The sequence below is a fragment of the Cavia porcellus genome, unplaced genomic scaffold (genome assembly GCF_034190915.1).
Source record: "Cavia porcellus strain 051 isolate PalLab524CR breed Dunkin Hartley unplaced genomic scaffold, mCavPor4.1 scaffold_30, whole genome shotgun sequence".
In the NCBI taxonomy this organism is placed as follows: domain Eukaryota; kingdom Metazoa; phylum Chordata; class Mammalia; order Rodentia; family Caviidae; genus Cavia; species Cavia porcellus.
Window position 1 is genome coordinate 22,792,962 of NW_026947513.1, and position 18,695 is coordinate 22,811,656.

The window sequence follows — 18,695 nt, forward strand, 5'->3', positions numbered from 1 at the left end:
TTCCCAGCCTCCAAAATCATCATCCTAATAGATTTCATTCCATTACAAATCACCCAGTCTTAGATATTCTGTGATAGCAACAGAATATAGACTAAGACAATTTTTCTTTTTACACTTACAGGGCAATATCTGTGATCTCTGGGGAGACAGAGTTTATTTTCTTAGTGGAAACTGTTGAGCTTATGAAAATACTCAACAGTACTGGTTGGGGGATGCTGCTGGTGGTGGTGTGTGTGGTGGACTCTAAAACTAACGAAACTTCATTCATAATCCAAAAGAAGCAGTGGACTCTTGGAGTTTGAATATTTGTTTCTTTGAGTGCTTGTTATCTCAGACCTAATAGTACATTCATGTACATTTTTTAGTCAGCTTTCTCCTTTCTGAGACACAGTGCCTAACACTCATGACCTACAGGACAAGTTGAAATTGTCCTAGTTCTAGCCCATCATCTGCTCCCTCCAAGGCAGAGATGTCATGGTGGAAGTGTGTGATGGAGCAAAGCTGCTTTGTTCATGGTGACTGGGAAACAGAGCAGGAAGAGAGTGCCGTTGAGGCATAGGAGAGTGACTGTGTATAGTACTCCAGCTCACATGTCCATCACCCAGCAGACGCACATCTAGGAAAATGCTGTACTAATCTCCTAGGTGTTTCATAATCAAATGAAGACCTATCAGGATTAATGGTCACACATACTTCTCAATTAAAGGATGCATTCAAAAATCGATTACAAGGATGCCACACATAAACCAATTTCCCTTAACTGAGGATATTGCCTCTTTTTAATGACACAAGAAACAAAATAATAAAAATTTAAGATGCAGTTTTATAGGTCTCTCTCTCTTTTTCTCTACATCCCAGATGGTGGTTGAGGCTATTTTTTCTTCTTCTTCTAATCTTGTCCTTACTACAGTATCTTTAAGGCACATGTGTTCTGCTCCTTACTCAATTACATTTATATGAAGAATTTCTGGAGATGAAATTGTTACTTCAAGGTTACTAAAGGTGAAGGGAGCTTATAAGAACTGAAACTCACCTTACTTAGGCCTGGATGGGCATCAGGTTGCTACTTATTTTGTGTGAATAAGACTCCTTTCCTTTCTCCTTCCCTCCTTGTTTCTCTCTCATAAATGTGATGTACACCTGACTTCTGCTGCAAACATCATCTGACTTGATTTTTCTAATGAAAACTTTCCTTTGAGTACTATTTGCATGAGTGAGGGAGAAGTTTTATGTTAGTTATCATTCAGTATCTTTGCCCACCCACTGTTAATAGATATGCAGGTTTTCAAGGGCACGGAAAACCCAGGGATGGTCGTGGTCCAGGGGTCTTGGTGGTTCCATCTTTGCCATTGCTCCTGCAGTTCCATGATGCCTCACTGATCCGACAGCTCCTATGGCCCTACACGTCAGATCTGTCCCAGGACACCTACTCTCATCTTTTCCAACTCTTGGGACTCTGCAACTTTATTACCCCTATATCCTATTACCCCTATTGCCCTATATCCAGGCTTTTGAAGACATAGCTCTATAAGTTACTCCCTGGAGCAAGGGATTACTCAGGGATTTAGGAACTGATGTCCCATTTTTAATTGTGAGGGAGAAAGAAAATTATCATTGTTCCTAGAAGTGTTTTAAATGATTAAACTATTCTCTTTCTATTAGGAATAGTACTGTTATCTACTGGAGATGAGCTTGTACAAATGTAGTCTACAATTTTCTAGTAGTGTATTCTGCAGAAGTATACTTCTGTAAACCTCATCTGCTCTACTGGTAAGTGAGCACGACAATCATAACAATAGCAAATGTCTGCTATGACACAAATGAGATATTTGTGCATTGATGCCTGGCACACTCTAAGTGTTGTGTCCTTAACAAATTTTGAATCAAGTTTTACAAAGCCCTCTGCTAGGCAGTGAGAGTGCAGATGAATGCAGCATTGTTTCTGTTCTCACAGAATGTTTGTCCTTATGAGATATATGAAGATATAGGTACTGTAAAAGTATAAGTACTCAGGTGCTAATTGGAGGACAGAGTTGAGATATCTGAAACAACTCTATAAATCTTACAGAGATCTTGTTCCCCTAAAATAGCATCTTTTACATCTAATGCTATGTGAGAAGCCTTGGATAGCTCATTTGAAGGTATCATGGTACTGGAAGCTTTCGTGGCAGAATGTACTTCCCTTTGGGGAATTTCATCTGCTGCCTCTAAAACTGGCTCAACTGCTGCCACTCAAACCTGTTTTCCTGAAGCCAAGTCCGTTGTTTGTGATCCTGTCTTTGCTCTGGCCCCCCACTTGGGCATTTGTCTTGGATTGCTTAGTTTTCACCTACTGTTTCTGCAAGGCTAAGTGTTTGCCAGGCTGGCTCTGCTGCGCCTGGCTCTGTCCCCAAGAGCTCAGCCAACCGCCATTGTACCTCAGCCTCTGTACCTTTGTGTCTGAGTATTTCTCTGCAACACTTGTCACCCTGAAAGCCTTGTTTGACCCTCAGGAAAAACACAGACTCAGTCTCTTCTTTAGTGTTGGCCTGGGCTGTTTTCTAATGCCTTTTCATAGCAATCCAGGCATTGTTTGTATCTCTATGGGATGTGTTGTACTACACGCCATAGAGTGTGCTGCTAGTCTTGGCCTGAAATGCAAACATTTATTATCAAATTATGTAAGAAGTTCCTCTTCTGAATTTCTGTTCAGAGGGTTGATAATGTGACCAAGGATGTGGACATTTTCTCCTGTTCTGCTTCATCGTTCTTGGTTTGTTTGCCATGTTTCTTTCAGGGATCCAAGTGGTTGCTGCAGCCTAGAGCTAGCCATAGTCAAAAATAAAAGGGGGAAGGTAATACGAGATATTATTCCTTTTTTTGTGTGTGTCTTTTTCCTTTTTATCGGTACCGGGGATCGATCTCACGACTGCCTGCTTGCAAGGCAGGCGCTTATGCCGCTGAGCTAAATCTCCAGCCCCAAGATATTATTCCTTATAGATACGTCTCTTTTATCCAATAGGAAAAGAGAATTCCAGAAACTTCCCAAATGTTCTCCTACATTTTATAGAGACATTTCTTATAATAATAAGATGCTAGAAAAGTGATTAACTGGTATTATTTCTACTGAACACCATAACATGATTTGCATGATGGGATTGGAAACAGTTGTTGGATAAATAAGTAACAGTATGTGTCACATCACTGTTCAAGAATTTGGAAACAACTTAATTTTTATTGTATGTAGCTTGGTTCACATTGACTCATGCTAATTGGATAACAAAAGTGCTTTCATAGTGATCTTATTTCATAACATATCCTTTGTCATTTCTTGTGCTTTTCTATTTTCATGTCTTTTTAAAAAATGTAATATTATACTTACCTGGAAGGGGAGAGACCATGATCACAAAGGTGGTTTCCACAGAATGAGGCTTATCCACTGCACTGCAGATGTGTCGACCCTGTGATTTACCCAAATGCGGAAAACTCAATTGCAAAATTTGTGGTGGTGGTGGGAACTGTATTTGTGCTTCCTCATGTTAAAAAAATTACTATTAATTTATTTATTTTTATTTTGAAATACAGGGTTTTCATCTATATTTTGTCAGGCTCAGAGCTTTTTGTCTGACAAGTTTTATTATTATAACACTTCAACTACCTAAACTTCATAAAAGATTAGGTAAGCAATGGTTTGTATTCATAAGCAAAATTGGATAACAAAAGTGCTTTCATAGTGATCATATTTCATAACCTTATTTCATAACATATCCTTTGTCATTTCTTGTGCTTTTCTATTTTCATGTCTTTTAAAAAATGTAATATGATAAAATGGTAAAATGTTAATATCATAGCTATCTATCTATAGTTACCTGTGTTAGTTATCTGTTCTATCTACAGTAGGATGCTAATTATGGAATTTTAAACAGCCACATGCTATATTTTATCTAAGCTGAACAACTCAAAATGGAAAGAATGTCCTCAAAACAGTGCACATGACTTTGCATTTTTCCTCTTGATTGTTTACATTAGACCCAAACCAGCATGCAGTGACTACAGAGTCACAGCATTTATTCCCAAGCTCCTTCTTTCCTCTCTGCCTCAGAAGCTGATCATCTCCGGGGCTGTGCAGTCAGTGGGCTGGAACTTGTTGCACAGGTGAGAATAATGACTGAGTCGCTCTCCGAGAGTGGAGCAGGACAGACCCACGCTCAGCAAGTCTTTGTAGTGTGCTGCCTCTGATCTCTGATTCTGCTAGTTGTGAACAAGCTTGTTCTTCTTTCTGAATTATTTAAAAAGAATATTGTTACTTTTAAGCATGGAAGTGTATTTTTTTTTTTTTTTTTGTACCAGGAATCAAACTCAGGACCTCATGATTACCAGGCAGGCACTTATGCCACTGAGCTAAATCCCTGGCCCTATTGTTATTCTTATTAACAATAGCAACCTTTATTGAATGTTTACATCGAACAGAAATCACCTCAGGTACTTCTCTTATAATATTGTATTATATAATTGTATATTGTAATATTGTATTTTATAATTTTTAAATCTCACAATTGATTTGTGATATGGATATCGACTCATTTTGCATGCTGGGAGCTGACAATACCCCCAAGTAATTTAAAGGACAATGAAGATATTTGTCCCAAAATATTTTGTCCTTCATTTGTTTGACTCTCTGAAATTTTTCCTATTATTTTCCCTACTTCTCTTATCCAGAGATCTCCTTTGTCTTAAGTTGAATGCCTTAAAAGTGGCAATTGTATTGGATTATGAAAAATGACTTGTTAAGGAACCACTCACCAAAGAGAGGAGGTACACTAAGCAGGTTAGAGCAGGAATGAAAGCAAAAAAAGTTATCATCTTGGCTAGAGATCAGACACATGGGTGCTCTGGGATACAAGTTGCTGCATGGATTGAGTCTTGGACTGGCACGTTATATGCCTGTGTCAGTCTTGTTGGCTACTGGCTGTGTATTTTAGCAGCTAATCTTCACAATTAGCTGGGACATTGCTGGGAGTCTGAGAACATTCACCACAGTCCACTTCTTGCCCTGTTCCAACTCATTTGCTCTCTCACATTCAAGGTTTATTCCATCCAGGCCCAGCCTGACAATGATGAGTGGCCAAGTTAGTAGGATAAATGACAGCTTCCAAACTGCCATTGGTCTTAAAGGGCTAACCAGTACTTATTTTCTCTTTTTCTATCCATATTATTCCCTGATGCCTTTAGCTAGTGCTTCTGCTCATTTTGGTAACTTCAGTGGTTGGGTGACATCTTCTCAGTCACTGCAATGTTTAATTCTAATCACTGTTGTGTCAGATGGCAGTGCTGTACTTTCCGGTCATATTTAACCCCTTGTGAGTACCAAGAGATGCACTTGAGTACCAGACATATTTCTCCCTGCCCCTTATGTAGAGTGATATTTCTACCTTCTTATGATGGGGTCAATTATATTTGTTGATATGTTAATTCCTATTTATACTACCTCAATAATTTGTCATTATGAGCACAAAGTGACTAGATGGCACAGCAGTTTAAGATTTATGACACTCATTGTGTTGCTTGGAAGAAGATCTTCCAACTGAGATCACGGATTTGGGCTAAAAATGCCTGACATTGCAGGGATTTAAAACATACTTCCTCAGTTAGACAACTGTGGTTAATGGAGAATAGGGCTCTTCCTATTGGTTCCTAGATTCAAGAATTCCAGCTGTTGCCAAGACAGCATCATGTAATAACCACTGGGTTAGGTGTAAGTGGCATCCTGAAGAATGATGCCCACTTTTTCCAGAGGTGACATGTCCAAATACAGGCATCTGCTATGCTTCATGGTGCTGTGTTAATGTTCTCTCAGGTAGCATCACAGGGTGGTATAGTACATGGCACAGTGATATTTATTCCTTTGTGTACAGCTTGCCTGAGTTTGAACCCATTGAGTCCTTATCTTAGATAATCCCCCTTTATTCCAGCCTGAATTGCTGCTATGCCTGTCTGACCTGTGACTGTGTAAGTGTGACAGTACACATGTTACAGGTGCTAAGAGATAGTTCTAATGACTTGGTAGAGTAGGTGCTGCGTTTCCACTAGGGCCCAGACTATAGCAGAAGCTGCTTTTCAAATGCTGTGTCTTTATTCCCTGTGTATGCCATGGTTTTGATACAGGAGCCTGGGGGTGCTGTCACAACTCTCCTACTAAAGCTAGTCAGATACTCCGTAGAGTGCCCTTCTCTGATGTAGAAAATTCTGGCCATGTGAGATCTTCTGGGATCCTTGCATCTCAGCCTGGAGTAATTGAAAAGTCACTCCTTTTGCAGGCTCTACTCAAAACCAGCAGCCCTTTTTGTGCTCCATAGTAAACGGATTCTAAAACCTGAAGAGATCTGCCAAGCATAGTGCTTCTTAGAAAGAGAAGATAAAAAAATCATACCTTTTTTCCTTCTGAGAAGTGGCTTCAACATACGTCAGACTCCAATAATTCATGAGATGTTGCAAGTTTTTTGACTTCTGCTAGGATCTTTGTGAGGTTTCTGTCTTGTGCTCTGAAGCATGCATGTTTTATTTATCAAAACATCCCTCATACTTATGATTTCTTGCTCCTCAGGTATTACTAAAATGTTATTAATACTAGACAACCAGTATGAGATTTTAAAGGTTAGCAGTTATGGCTATCAGTCCCCATTCCTGTCTCCTGGATATATGGCCTCCATATATCTGAAGGAAAATCCGCTAGAGGAAGGAATAGCTGAAATTATAGCCAGCACTCAAATCAGATATGGGACGGTCATCTACTACATGGTGCTAATATAAAATGACATCATCTGGAGTTAAGGGCGTGTTAGTGAGCGGGGAAAAAAAAAAATCAGAGTTCAGTTCACCGGGATCTCTTACAGACACACTTAATTGAAAAGCATTGAAAGGCAGATGCATCTTGAGAGACAATGAAAAGCGAGAATTGGTTGCCAGGAGTTGTGAGTAGTTAGGGACCCACTCTGTGGGAAGTGGTCTCTGTGCTGGGGAGGGGACTGCCAAGTACTCAGAAATTTAGCAATTTTAGGTTTTATAAATTTACCAATTCTCCAAAGTCAAAGCAGACTGCACATAATAATTTATCACAGAGCTAAAGTGAACCCTTGCACATTTTCCTTTTCCTAAATTGCAATCACAAAACGCCATCTGGTTAGTCAATTTTTAGGGTTATTATTGTTATTTTCTCATTTGAAAATCCATCAACCTCCTGGGTGTGTAATAGCTTTATGTCTATGTCTCAGTAGAGGGAAAGAAAGTGCTTTCTTATTTTGCAGCGCTAGTCCTGCCATTTACAAGTGCAAACCTGATCCTGTTTGCTCCATAGCTAAAAACAAAACAATGGTTCTGTGCAGCAGTTACATTTAAATCAGACTTCTCTGTCTGGTACAGTGGCTTGTAATTGTCTCAGAAAATGAACTAAGGATTTGGATTCAGAGAGTTTACTGGGAGAAGTTATGGCAGGCTGGGAGGGAAGGCATGAGGAATGTGGAAGAGAGAAAGAGAAGGAGACAAAACAGAGACAAGCAGGGTTTGATTCTGAATCACTGCAAGGATTCTGGGTGTTGTCTTGAATGCCTATTACAATCCACACCATCTAGCAGAAGCAAGGAGAAAAATTTATGGAGTTTCCCCAAGAGACCTAAATCTTCCCGTAATTCTGGTCTAAATGGGTTTTCAAATTAAATGGGCATTTTCCGGCTGCCTCCAACTCCACATCAAGAAATTAGAAAATATCCAGATCATAAAGCAAATGATTGTGGACAAGCTCTTGGTGAGTTTCTGTCTTCATAAAGCGATTTCAAGTTCACGTGAAAGTGTTCTTTAAAATGGTGGCTAGATTCCAACATGAAGCCAACAGGATGTGAGGAGGAACAAGAGTCAGTGAGCACACACACATACACACACACACACACACACACGTGTGTGCACACACACACACGCATGCATGCACACACAGCTAGTGAAGCTCTCCTGATTCTCCATTCTGATACCCCTGGCCTCAGCCCTGAATATGCTCACCCTTATCTCCTTCACATGCTCATGCAGGCATCCAAATCACACAACACCATTGTATATAGTTTGATTTTTTTTGTTTTGTTTTGTCCAAGCTGATCTCTTTTCTTAAAAGGACGCTGCTTTCTCCTTTGGAAATTAATTCAATATTTTTTCATGTACAAAAGTGCTTTAAAATCAGTTTTACTAACATTAACATGGTGTATAATTGAATAATAAGACATTGTCTTAGAGGCCAGAGTTTTTAATGAAGTCAATAGGCTTGACTTTGGATGAAATATTACAGGGATTGTCAGGATAGTCATTATAATAGGTGATCTATTAACAACTAATTTAATATTTTAAACCAGCCTTGGATATGACTCTGGGCTGGAAGCATGCATGATTTCCCCCAGTGAGGGTTAACTATTTCTACATTTTTATAACATCTGTATTATAGTTATGCTAATGTCCTTATTACAACACGCAAAGATATGACACCGAAATTTGTTTGTTATCCAGCTTCCTCAGGAAATCTGTAAGGGGCTCTACTGTTTTTAATTCCATATTTCAAGTAGCTCGAATATGTACTTGGTTATACAATAAATGTTCCATAAGTACTTGTGGGGTAAATAAGTAAGTATATTGTGATATGGAAATGAAGAGCTAAAACTGATATATTGTCAGGAAAGAAAACCAAGTCTAATTTAAGGCTATTTCAAATCGCTAAAATATGTATATATTTTGAAAGACTACCCGATATCTAAATATGCCTCAGGTACATATAATTAACCAAGCAATAACAATGCAACTTGAAGGAAATAAGTAATACAAAACAATGAACACAGGACTCTTAATGCTAGGAATTAGATAGGAGAATATTACACAAACACATAAAATGATAGTAATAAAAGAAGAGGAAATACAAGGAAATACAAAAAAGATTACAAGGTAGTACATAAGTGAATCAGGATGTAGGAAGCAGAAAATAAATTTTCTAGAGGTAGAAATCTTGAAGACGTAGATATAGGCAGAGACTTCAAAACAAACTGCATGAGAAATACTACAAAGAGTCAACAAATGGATCTCACCTATTTAAAGAGCTTTTTTTAAAATTTATTTTTTTAATAAAGAGCTTTTGTGCAACAAAAAATCACCAACAGAGTGGAAAGAAAATCCACAGAGTGGGAAAAAATTATAGTCAGTTGTCCCTCCGGTAAAGGAATTATATCTGGAACATAAAGAGAATTGAAAAAGATAGACTTTCCAAATTCAAGGACCTGCTCCCAAAATGGGTATCTGAGGTGAATATACATTTCTCAAATGAAGAAATACAAATGGAAAATAAATATATAAAAACTTTAGCATCATTGGTCATCCAGGAGATGTAAATTAAAACACAGAGATTACATCTCACCCCAGGAAGAATGGCTATCATCAAGAAATCAACCAATAACGAACATTGGAAAGGCTGCAGTGAAAAAGAAACCCTTCTCCACTGTTGGTGGGAGTGTAGAGTGGTACAACCACTGTGGAAGTCAATGTGGATATTTCTTTAAAAAACTAGGATTAAACCCAGCTCTTTTTCTTTTGACCCAGCCATTTCCCTTATGGGTATCTTCCCAGAAGAATTAAAAACATCAGACCACAGTGATTATATGCAGCACAATTTGTAATACGCTAAATCTTAAAAACAACCCAAAAGCCCAACAATCAAAAAAATGGATAAAATAATGGAGACTACTCAGTCATAAATAAGGATAAATTTGAGACTTTAATAGGTAAATGAATGCAACTTGAGACCATACTGATAAGTGAAGTCAGACCCACATGTGTAAACATCAGACTGTTTCACTAGTGTGACAAGCTGAGTGAATAAATATGATCCACAAGTGTACAATACATATTGTGAATCAAGAAGAAATTTTTTCAAAAGAAAAGAGAAACTGTGATGGGAGGAAAGTGGAAAGGAAGAAAGAGAGAAGAAAAAAATGTATTTACAAGATAGTTAAAACAGTAAAACAGCTAGTTTCTCTTAGTTCACTGAAAAAGAACGATTTAGGCTAATATTATTTGGACAATATCTCATGCCTATATCTTGTACTCTAATTACTATGAAGATAATAATATGCAATGCATTAATTATTGTTACTCTCCTACTAACCCATTTTGAAAATCTGTTCTATTTTTTATTTTTACTCCTTATTTTCTGTTTACAAACAAAATATATTTTCTATGTTAACCAAAGAGTCCAAGATATCCTGGGGCTAAAAGAACAAGAGGATTTGCGAGCAGTAGAAATGATTTGAATTAGGCAGTGTATGCAGGGTTTGCAGCAGTGACTGGAAGAAATTCAAATTTCTAGGTCACATACTACCCATTAGCTAGGTAATTGTAGGCTGTTTTGGTTTCTTTGTTTATAAACTGGGGTTTGTAATATGCTTACTTTATGTGGTTATTGTAAAGAAAAACTACCCAATGCATCTCTGGAGATTAGAACAATGTCTGGCATATAGTAATTATATTACATATGATAAAACCCACTTTAACAATGGAAGTTGGTCTTTCAGCAGAAGTATAATATATGCTTGCTAGCCAGTTCCCTAGTAGCCCAGGGTTTGTGTGGGAAATGGTGAGAGACAAAATTGGAAAGCTGTTTTGAATTTTAAGTGAGGATACAAAGTCAGAAATAACTCTGGGAATAGACACAGATAAGGTGATGGCGTGTCTTAGTTTCCCTGTATAATTATGGTTATTGATTATCCTGATATAGTCATTAGCATATAATTGCTATAATTTATTAGTGTCTTGTTCACATGGCTGGGGATTTAGCTCAGTGGCATAAGTATCTGCCTTGCAAGCAGGCAGTCGTGAGTTCGATCCCTGGTACCAATAAAAATGAAAAAGACAAAAAAAAAAAAAAAGAATTTCTGAAAAAAAAAAAGATACCTTAAAAGGGGCTATTTAAGTAAGTGTCATAGTGATTTGGAGAGATTATATAGCATAAATGTGTAAGCTGCATTGAAGAACAGTCTGTAGGTTGGAAAGAAATCCTTGCTGGTGTATCCAAAATCATATTTGTTTTCATGAAGTCATAAAAACTGTTCAGAAAAGAGCCTGGAGATAATCTGGTAGAATCTATTTTTCGTTTTACATATTAGCACGTTTTGATTTGCTTTAAATGAATTTTGAAATGTTCAAAGAAGTGTATGAATCTTTGTGTGGGAAAAAACCAAACACAGGAAGTAAAATCTCATTGCAAATGGATGCATAAGCTCATGTGTGTGGTAGTAAACTCCATTTCAAATGACAGTCTTGAGCTCTTCATATGCAGTTCTGTGTGTTGGTCAACAGTGACAGCTGTAGCAGTTTGTGCAGTGATTTCATTGCTCCCCTGTATGTTGCTTTTACTACCTTGTAAACTTTATTGGGATACTAGGAAACTAAAGTTCTAATACTGTAATATGAAATAGAAACCTCAGACCTCATCATTTTAATAAGGCAGCATATCACACCCTTAGCTGTGCCCAGGGAAGCAGATCTGTAGTCTTCATCTATGTTAAGTGGACTGTAAGTCCACTCTTGGAATAGGAGGAAGAGATGTGAAGCAGGGTATGGTAAACCTTGTTAAATTTTACCTGCTGCAAACCCAGTATCTATGCAGATCTGGTAACCGTAGCAGGGATGGAAGAGTGAGAAAGGTGGTATCGTGAGGACCTGAACTGTGAGTCTAACTGCAAACTGTGCTGCTGTGTCCCTTTCAGCTGTATTGTGTGTCTTTCTTAGAGCTCATTTCAACACACAGCTGGCATTAGAAGGTGCAGGCTTGTCGTGAACAGAGGGGAATTGTTTTTCTTCATTCATGTCCCTGTTTGGTAGTTTTCTAGAGCCACACTTTAAATGATGAAAAAGGATGGCTGTTCTGTGATGATAACTCAGCATGTATGAGATCTCATTACAAAACAAGGGGATGGCTCAGCTCAGGTTCTGTTTACAAGCCTCTGCTTGTATCTCCACACATCTCATGCAAGTTGTATTTCTAGGCAGCTAATGAGCTTATTAACTTTATACCCATCATCAGCTGATTAGTGCTAGCTTTGTCCCATTTCAATCCATGAGTCTAGTTCTAGTCCACTGCAGTAAGAAGTATGTGGCTTCATTCTTGCTCATGGTTTTGTGCGTGTTCATTTCTGGTTGTTAAAATGGTATCTCATGTTTTTTTTTGTTTATGTTTTATTTTTCATTTTTTCCCATGTTTGAATTTCTTTTTCTAATTTTAAAGAGAAAAAAAACAGGAAAATCAAGAAACAATTAAAAAACAATAATAGAAGCAAAATGACAATGACAAGAACAACAAAAACAACAGCAATATAGGATTTCAAAACATAAGTTGCTACATTACACATTGTTATCCTAAAAGTAATTGCCTAAGTTACCAGATTCATGCAAGGTTAAACAGATAATAAAATTTCCCTTTGAGCAGTTTCCTTCCATTTTATTATATCTATTATAACTTTTGGATTTTATTTATACTAGCTAGACAATTCAGTGTTTATACATGCAAGTCTGATTTTTTTATTTATGAATGTGGTTTCTAGTTACATCCATTTATGTATCAAAGCCTCAAGTTTATCAATGTTTATGGCTGAGTAGTATTCCATTATATAAAAATACCTTATCTCTTTTATCATTCTTGAGTTGATGGGCATTTGCTTCCAAGATTTAGCTATTACAATTTGTACTGATATAAGCATAGGTGTGCATATTTTGTTGTGGTAAGATGTTTTCAATTCAGCTACGCCCAGAGGGGAATAGCTGGGTCAAATGCAACCTCTAGTCTTAGTTTTTTAAAAATTTATTTATTTTTGGTGGGGGTACCAGGGATCAAACTCATGACCTTGCACTTGCCAGGCAGGTGCTTGTGCCACTGAGCTAAATCCCCAGCCCTAGTCTTAATTTCTTGAGGAATTGCTATACTGATTTCCATAGTGTTGTTCCAGTCTACACTCCCACCAACAATGGAGAAGTGTTCCTTTTTCACCCAAATTCCTGCCAGCATTTGTTATTGGTTAACTTCTTGATGTTAGCCATTCTTTCTGGAGTGTAGTCATTTCTTTCAATATAGTCATTATGTTTTTTAAAATTTTTTGTAATGTTTATTAGTACCTGTTTGCAGTGCATAATGATTACTTTCATCGGAGAGTTGGCATGTGTATAAATCATGTTTTTAAAATTCAGGATTTTAAAAAAAGTTTATCTTTTCATTTTTATCACTCATTGCTAGGTACTTGGGTTAGGCCATATCGAAACTTAAAGATGCAATGCCATCTTGGCTGGACATCTCTCAGAAAAATAATTTTGAGCATATACTTCCACTTCCAGCTGAATTACTGATTAAGTGCAGAACAGGTTTGTCTGTATGTGCAAAGATTCAAGAGAATTTATCTACATTGCATCATTTCAGAAAAAAATTAATTACTCAAGCATATGTTTTTGCAACACAGAAAGTTAAATATCAGATGATAAGATTTGGAATTCAGGGAAGCCATGTGGGTCAGGAAGAGAATCAAGAAGTCAGTCTGCCCTTCCCATGACCCAGTGACAGACATATGGGCTGGGAAGAGATCTAAGAAGTCAGCCCGCCCTTCCTGTGAGCCAGGTGGCACAGTCTGGGAGACAAGAAGAGCCTCCCACCCCACGTGGGCAAGTAGCTGATTTGGAGAAACACAGGGTGGGATGATAGCAACTGAGGTACAAAAACAACTTAGTGCCTGTATTGACTGACTGACTTTTTAGGCCTGGGCCTGGTGTTCTGAGCACCTTTTTAGAGGATTTCCATGTGCAGTACAGCAACTGTGGGGCACTTCCTTGTGTCTTGCTTTTGAAGTCCAATATTAGTTTTGCAGTTTTGTTTTGTTCTGTTTTATTGTTTTGTTTTATCCCCTTAGAAAAAGATTTGGAATTCAAAAATACTAGATTCAACTCAAGAGAACAGCAAAGGAGGTTGTTAAGATAAAAGCATTCAAAATGTCCAGAGGGCAATTGGCCTAGATTGGATAAACCAGTTAATGATAAAGAAAGAGACATCTTCAGGCACACAGAGGACTCCCAGATGTGAGCAATCAGTCAAGGGAGTAGAGGCTAAATTGCAAATGCCAGGTAAGGCTACAGAGAAAAAATAATGAAGTCATGACTCAAATACAAAGCAAATTAATATTTGTCCTACTTTGAGATGATAGTTCCTCAGCCTTTATTTCTCTTTCAAACTAGTGATATTTTGAAGAAATCAAGTCAATTATTTCATAGAATAAAATTTTTCTGATTTTTTTCACATTATCCTGGGTTCTGATTCTGACTGGGACATTATATAAATGATGTTATATTCTGGAAATTTCATATCTGAAGACTGAAGATATGTGTTTCTGTCTCTCTATTAATGATATTAATTTTGATAACTTCATTATGTATTGTCTCATTTCTTTACTAAACAGACACTATCACATTGTGATTAACTGAGATATTCCCTGGCCATGTATAAATATATTGTTTCCCATAAGATGCCTATACCTAAGCTTATATATCCATTAATTATTTTTGCTTGAAACAACTTTAAAATCATGTTTATCAAGTGATTTTAAAAACATAAATTAGTTCATACTTTTCTGTAAGGAGGATCTCTTATTTAATTATTTTGTGTATTCATCTACTTATTATCAATATGTAGATTAATGAATTCTTATTTGCTGCATTATAATCTATCAGTGTCTTATGTTCCAAGTGCCTCAACTGGGGCAGCTTGGAGCCTCTTGAAATTGGTGTTGATTTCTTTTCCACCTATACCACTTCATCAATTTTCTGAGCGCTTTTTCACTTTGGGGCACAAGATGTTACATGCTTATCTGGCACGTTTTGTGCCTTGTCCAGGAATCAGATGTTTCTCTGGTGTGGAATGGTGTTAGGAAACATTCTTGGTGACAGGTTTGTTCATTGCTGCTGGTATGTTATTAGGACACAATTAGGATACAAACCTAATCATAGTGGTAGAGGGAGCTTTGTTGTAATTTTGTACATATTTTTCCACTTTAGTTAATTTGAGACTTATGCTTCTCATATGCAAAAGGCTTGGAACATGTGTGGTTTTATTTTGGTTCCATATTGATCTTCTTTTCTTTCTTTCTTTCTTTCTTTCTTTCTTTCTTTCTTTCTTTCTTTCTTTTTTTTTTGGTAATGAGAATTGAATACAGGACATTTGCACTGAACCACTTCCATTGTCATTTTTTATTTTTTATTTTGAGACAGGTTTTCACTAAGTCACTCAGTTGTCTAGGCTGGGATTAAACTTCAGTCTTCCTGTCTCAGTCTCCTGGGGTACTGGGATCACAGGGATGCTCTATCACCCTGACTGATCATCTGTTTATTTGGGAGGATGGGTGTTACGATTCAGAATTAGAAAGCCATCATTCTCCTAGCAGTGACCAGAACCTCTGGTGTCTTCCATCTCCAGGTCTTTCTCCATGATAACTACAACTTAAATGGAGATTTAAAATACATTAGTGTACATGATGTTTGACAATAGAAATTTATTCTCCTTGTTTGATATTTTAACCTAATAGCGTGTTAGTCTAGAATGAAAGAAGGCAAGATGAAGAAAAAAAAGCAAAAGTTTCTTCCTCAAAAGGAAAGATGTAGAAACATGTCTGCTGTAATTTTTTTCATTCATTGTTTTCAGAATATATTTTTCTAGCATTTAACAGTATATATGCAATACACGCATACATATACCCACATAGTATCTAAAAGTAGTGTTTGGCATTCATGGAAGCTAGTCTGATTTCATTGCTGAAAGCAGAAATACATGGAAGAGAAAAAACTGTGTTCCATTTTCTCTAGTATTGATAGCACAAATAAGAGCTTAGTGTTTCATTCCAAGGAAATTGTGGCTTTCATTAATCTCTCCCTCGCAGCTGATGAATGAAAATTGTTTGGTTGCATGAGGCAGACTGCTCCTGCAGTGTAATTAATCCCCGATGAAAGGCTGGAAAATCTGCCAATGAAAATGTGGTTTATCAGCAGCCCAGCTGAGGCTCAGCAGCCCGTCCTGGAGCAGCAGTGACTCCTGACTTATGATTACTCTCCCTTGCACAGGGAGAGTGACAAATTGAGCCACTGACACTTATTTTAATTAAATGATGTCAGAAATAGGTGGCTAGTTGGGATGATGTGTACTGGGTTTCTTAGGCAAGAATTTCTTAGGATGAATGAATTTCACTGTAAAAGAAGCTACTCTGGCAGAAAGACTACTTTAGTGTTTCCAAGTGGCATAAGATCTACTGGAATTAAGTATAAACCATAGTCCTATAATAGGGAAATAAGATGAGAATTAGAGAATTCCAGTGAAAGGAAGGAAGTGCATGAAACTTTCAATTTAATATTTAGCTTTTCAATATTATGAGATCAGATACAGAACCTAACAGATGAATAGGCACTTTAAAATTCCAGCACAGCCAGCCTTAATTATATGTGCCCAGAGAGTGGTTTGGGTTCAGCTTTATATGAACACATTATTTATCCAAAACTTACCCCCCCAGATACATCACACACTAGCCCCACCTTTGTGACAGGTCAAAATTATTGATTCCAACAATAGCGATTTTAGTTTTAGGAAAGTTTGTTTTTCTCCTTATACACTAAAATTGCCAAAAATAAGACTACTTTTTCAGTCAGCCTGCTCAGGATGAGCTTATCAGTGTCATCTGCAGGTTAGTTAGAAAGACAGAATTTTTTTGTGGGGGTGGTGTGGTGGTGCACACCTATAATCCCAGCACTCAGGAGGCTGAGGCAGGAGAATCACTGTGAATTGAAGGCCAGCCTGGGCTACATAGCAAGGCCTTGTGTAAAAAAAAAATAAATATTAAAAAGAAAGAAAATTTTGACCACACTCAGAACTACTGAATCAGGGCATGTATTTAATAAGATAACCAGCTGAGACTGCTTGAGAAATCTGCACTGCTTAAGAGGTCAAAACCTTATCATTTATGGTAGTTTATTTCATGTTGCTACAATGAAACACCTGAGCCTGGTTAATTTATGAAGAATATAGAATTATTTTCACAGTTTTGAAGGCTGAGAGGTCTGAGATTAAGTAGGCAGCTTCGTGTCTGGTAAAGGCCATTTTCACATCCGAGATGGTGTCCTGACTGCTGCACCTGTCACCACATCAGCCCGACTGGAGAGGGAATCTTTATCTGATAATGAAACTCCCCAGGGAATGTTTTCTTGTTTGTTCTCATTGGTCACTTAGAATATATGATGCATTTTACTGGGTTAATGTCATAAGGCCATTTTCAAGAACATGACACATGCTGGGGCAAAAGAAAGCAGCTTTTAGAATCCATCCTTTATATCTGGAAATTCTAATTTCTAAATATTACTTTCTGTAATGGTTCCCTATACTATTGATTTAGAAATCTGTTGATTTCTACATGTGTGAGTGGTGCAATGTATCTGTGGTTTGTTTTAACAATTAAGTCTACAATATATTTTTATGAACTGTAGTCAGTAAGATGTGGAATTATCATGGCTGTTTTCAGCATGTGTGTGGAATTTTTGCTGTATGCAAAGCCTCATGGCCTCTGTGACCCAAAGTAATGAGCCACAGACCTCCAAGAGGGGAGTCACAAAATCTGCTGGGGTTTGAGGTGCAGGCAGCCCATTTGGTATTACGGGGCACACAGTAGCAGGGTTTTCTCACAAACTGCCTCTTCAGCAGCACTGGGTGAGGAAGTTTATTACAGGGCAGTGGGCATACTTGTGAATGACTTACAGGACTGGTCGCCTTTCCTGGAATCAGCTAACGGCAAGCTGTAAGAGAAGAGGAAAGAGATGACTGTGGGGCTCAGACACTGAGTCTATGACAGCAAGCAATTTTCTTGAACAAGGGAACTTTTAAAATATTTTAATGATGTTTGCTCATTCAGCCAAGACGGCTTTATAGTACCAGTGTGAGAATTAATTTATTACAGCTGCCATGGCACTTAATGCACAAATGGGGAAGAATGTTGCTCAAAGCTAGTATGAAATACAAATGCTGGAGCAGTGTGTAGGGTAGTAATAGCAGCTAGCACTATAATGCATAGTGATGTGGATAAAGGCTTAGCAAATGTTTCATCATGGGATGGGCAGAACAGATTTGGGAGGGTGCTGAAGATGCACTGCAGACCCCAATTCTGTGAGGTGCAAGCCAGGGATCCTCTTGTGTCATTAAATTGGATGGATCCTGCAGAGTCTAGGTTTTCCCTCTCTCCTACCTTCTTTTTCTTAGTTCTTATGGAATTTCTAAAAAATAATTCTTGGGTAATCAAAGTTGCTCCACCCTGCCTGCACTGAATGACTACACTAATCCTAATTAAAGCCTTATTGTGGTGCCCTTAATGCTTCTTCCTTTCCTCTTCTCCTGTGAACTTCTTTAGTGAGCAGTGGCCATGTATACACTATTATTCTCTTTGCTGTGGGATTATGTATCATTTGGGTTTGCAATAATTTTTTCTTCTTTTTTTTTTCCTCTCCTCTGTATTCCAGAAAATGAATGCCAATGAGCTGTTCACCCAAGCTTCATTTGTTCCACATTCCCACTTTTTACCCTTTTTTGGATATTCTTTTTTTTCTCTTGAGAGTTTCACATTTGGGAATCAGAG

General features: G+C 37.6%; 1 protein-coding gene and 1 non-coding gene across 2 annotated transcripts in view; both read left to right on the forward strand.

Annotated features, from left to right (window-relative positions):
* Grxcr1 (glutaredoxin and cysteine rich domain containing 1) overlaps positions 1-18,695 on the forward strand; it is a 79,918-nt gene that overhangs the window by 18,643 nt on the left and 42,580 nt on the right. The gene's annotated exons all lie outside the window — the stretch shown is intronic.
* LOC111757339 (U1 spliceosomal RNA) lies at positions 3,354-3,518 on the forward strand. Its single transcript, XR_002791710.1, has one exon. It is a non-coding gene; the product is annotated as a U1 spliceosomal RNA (small nuclear RNA).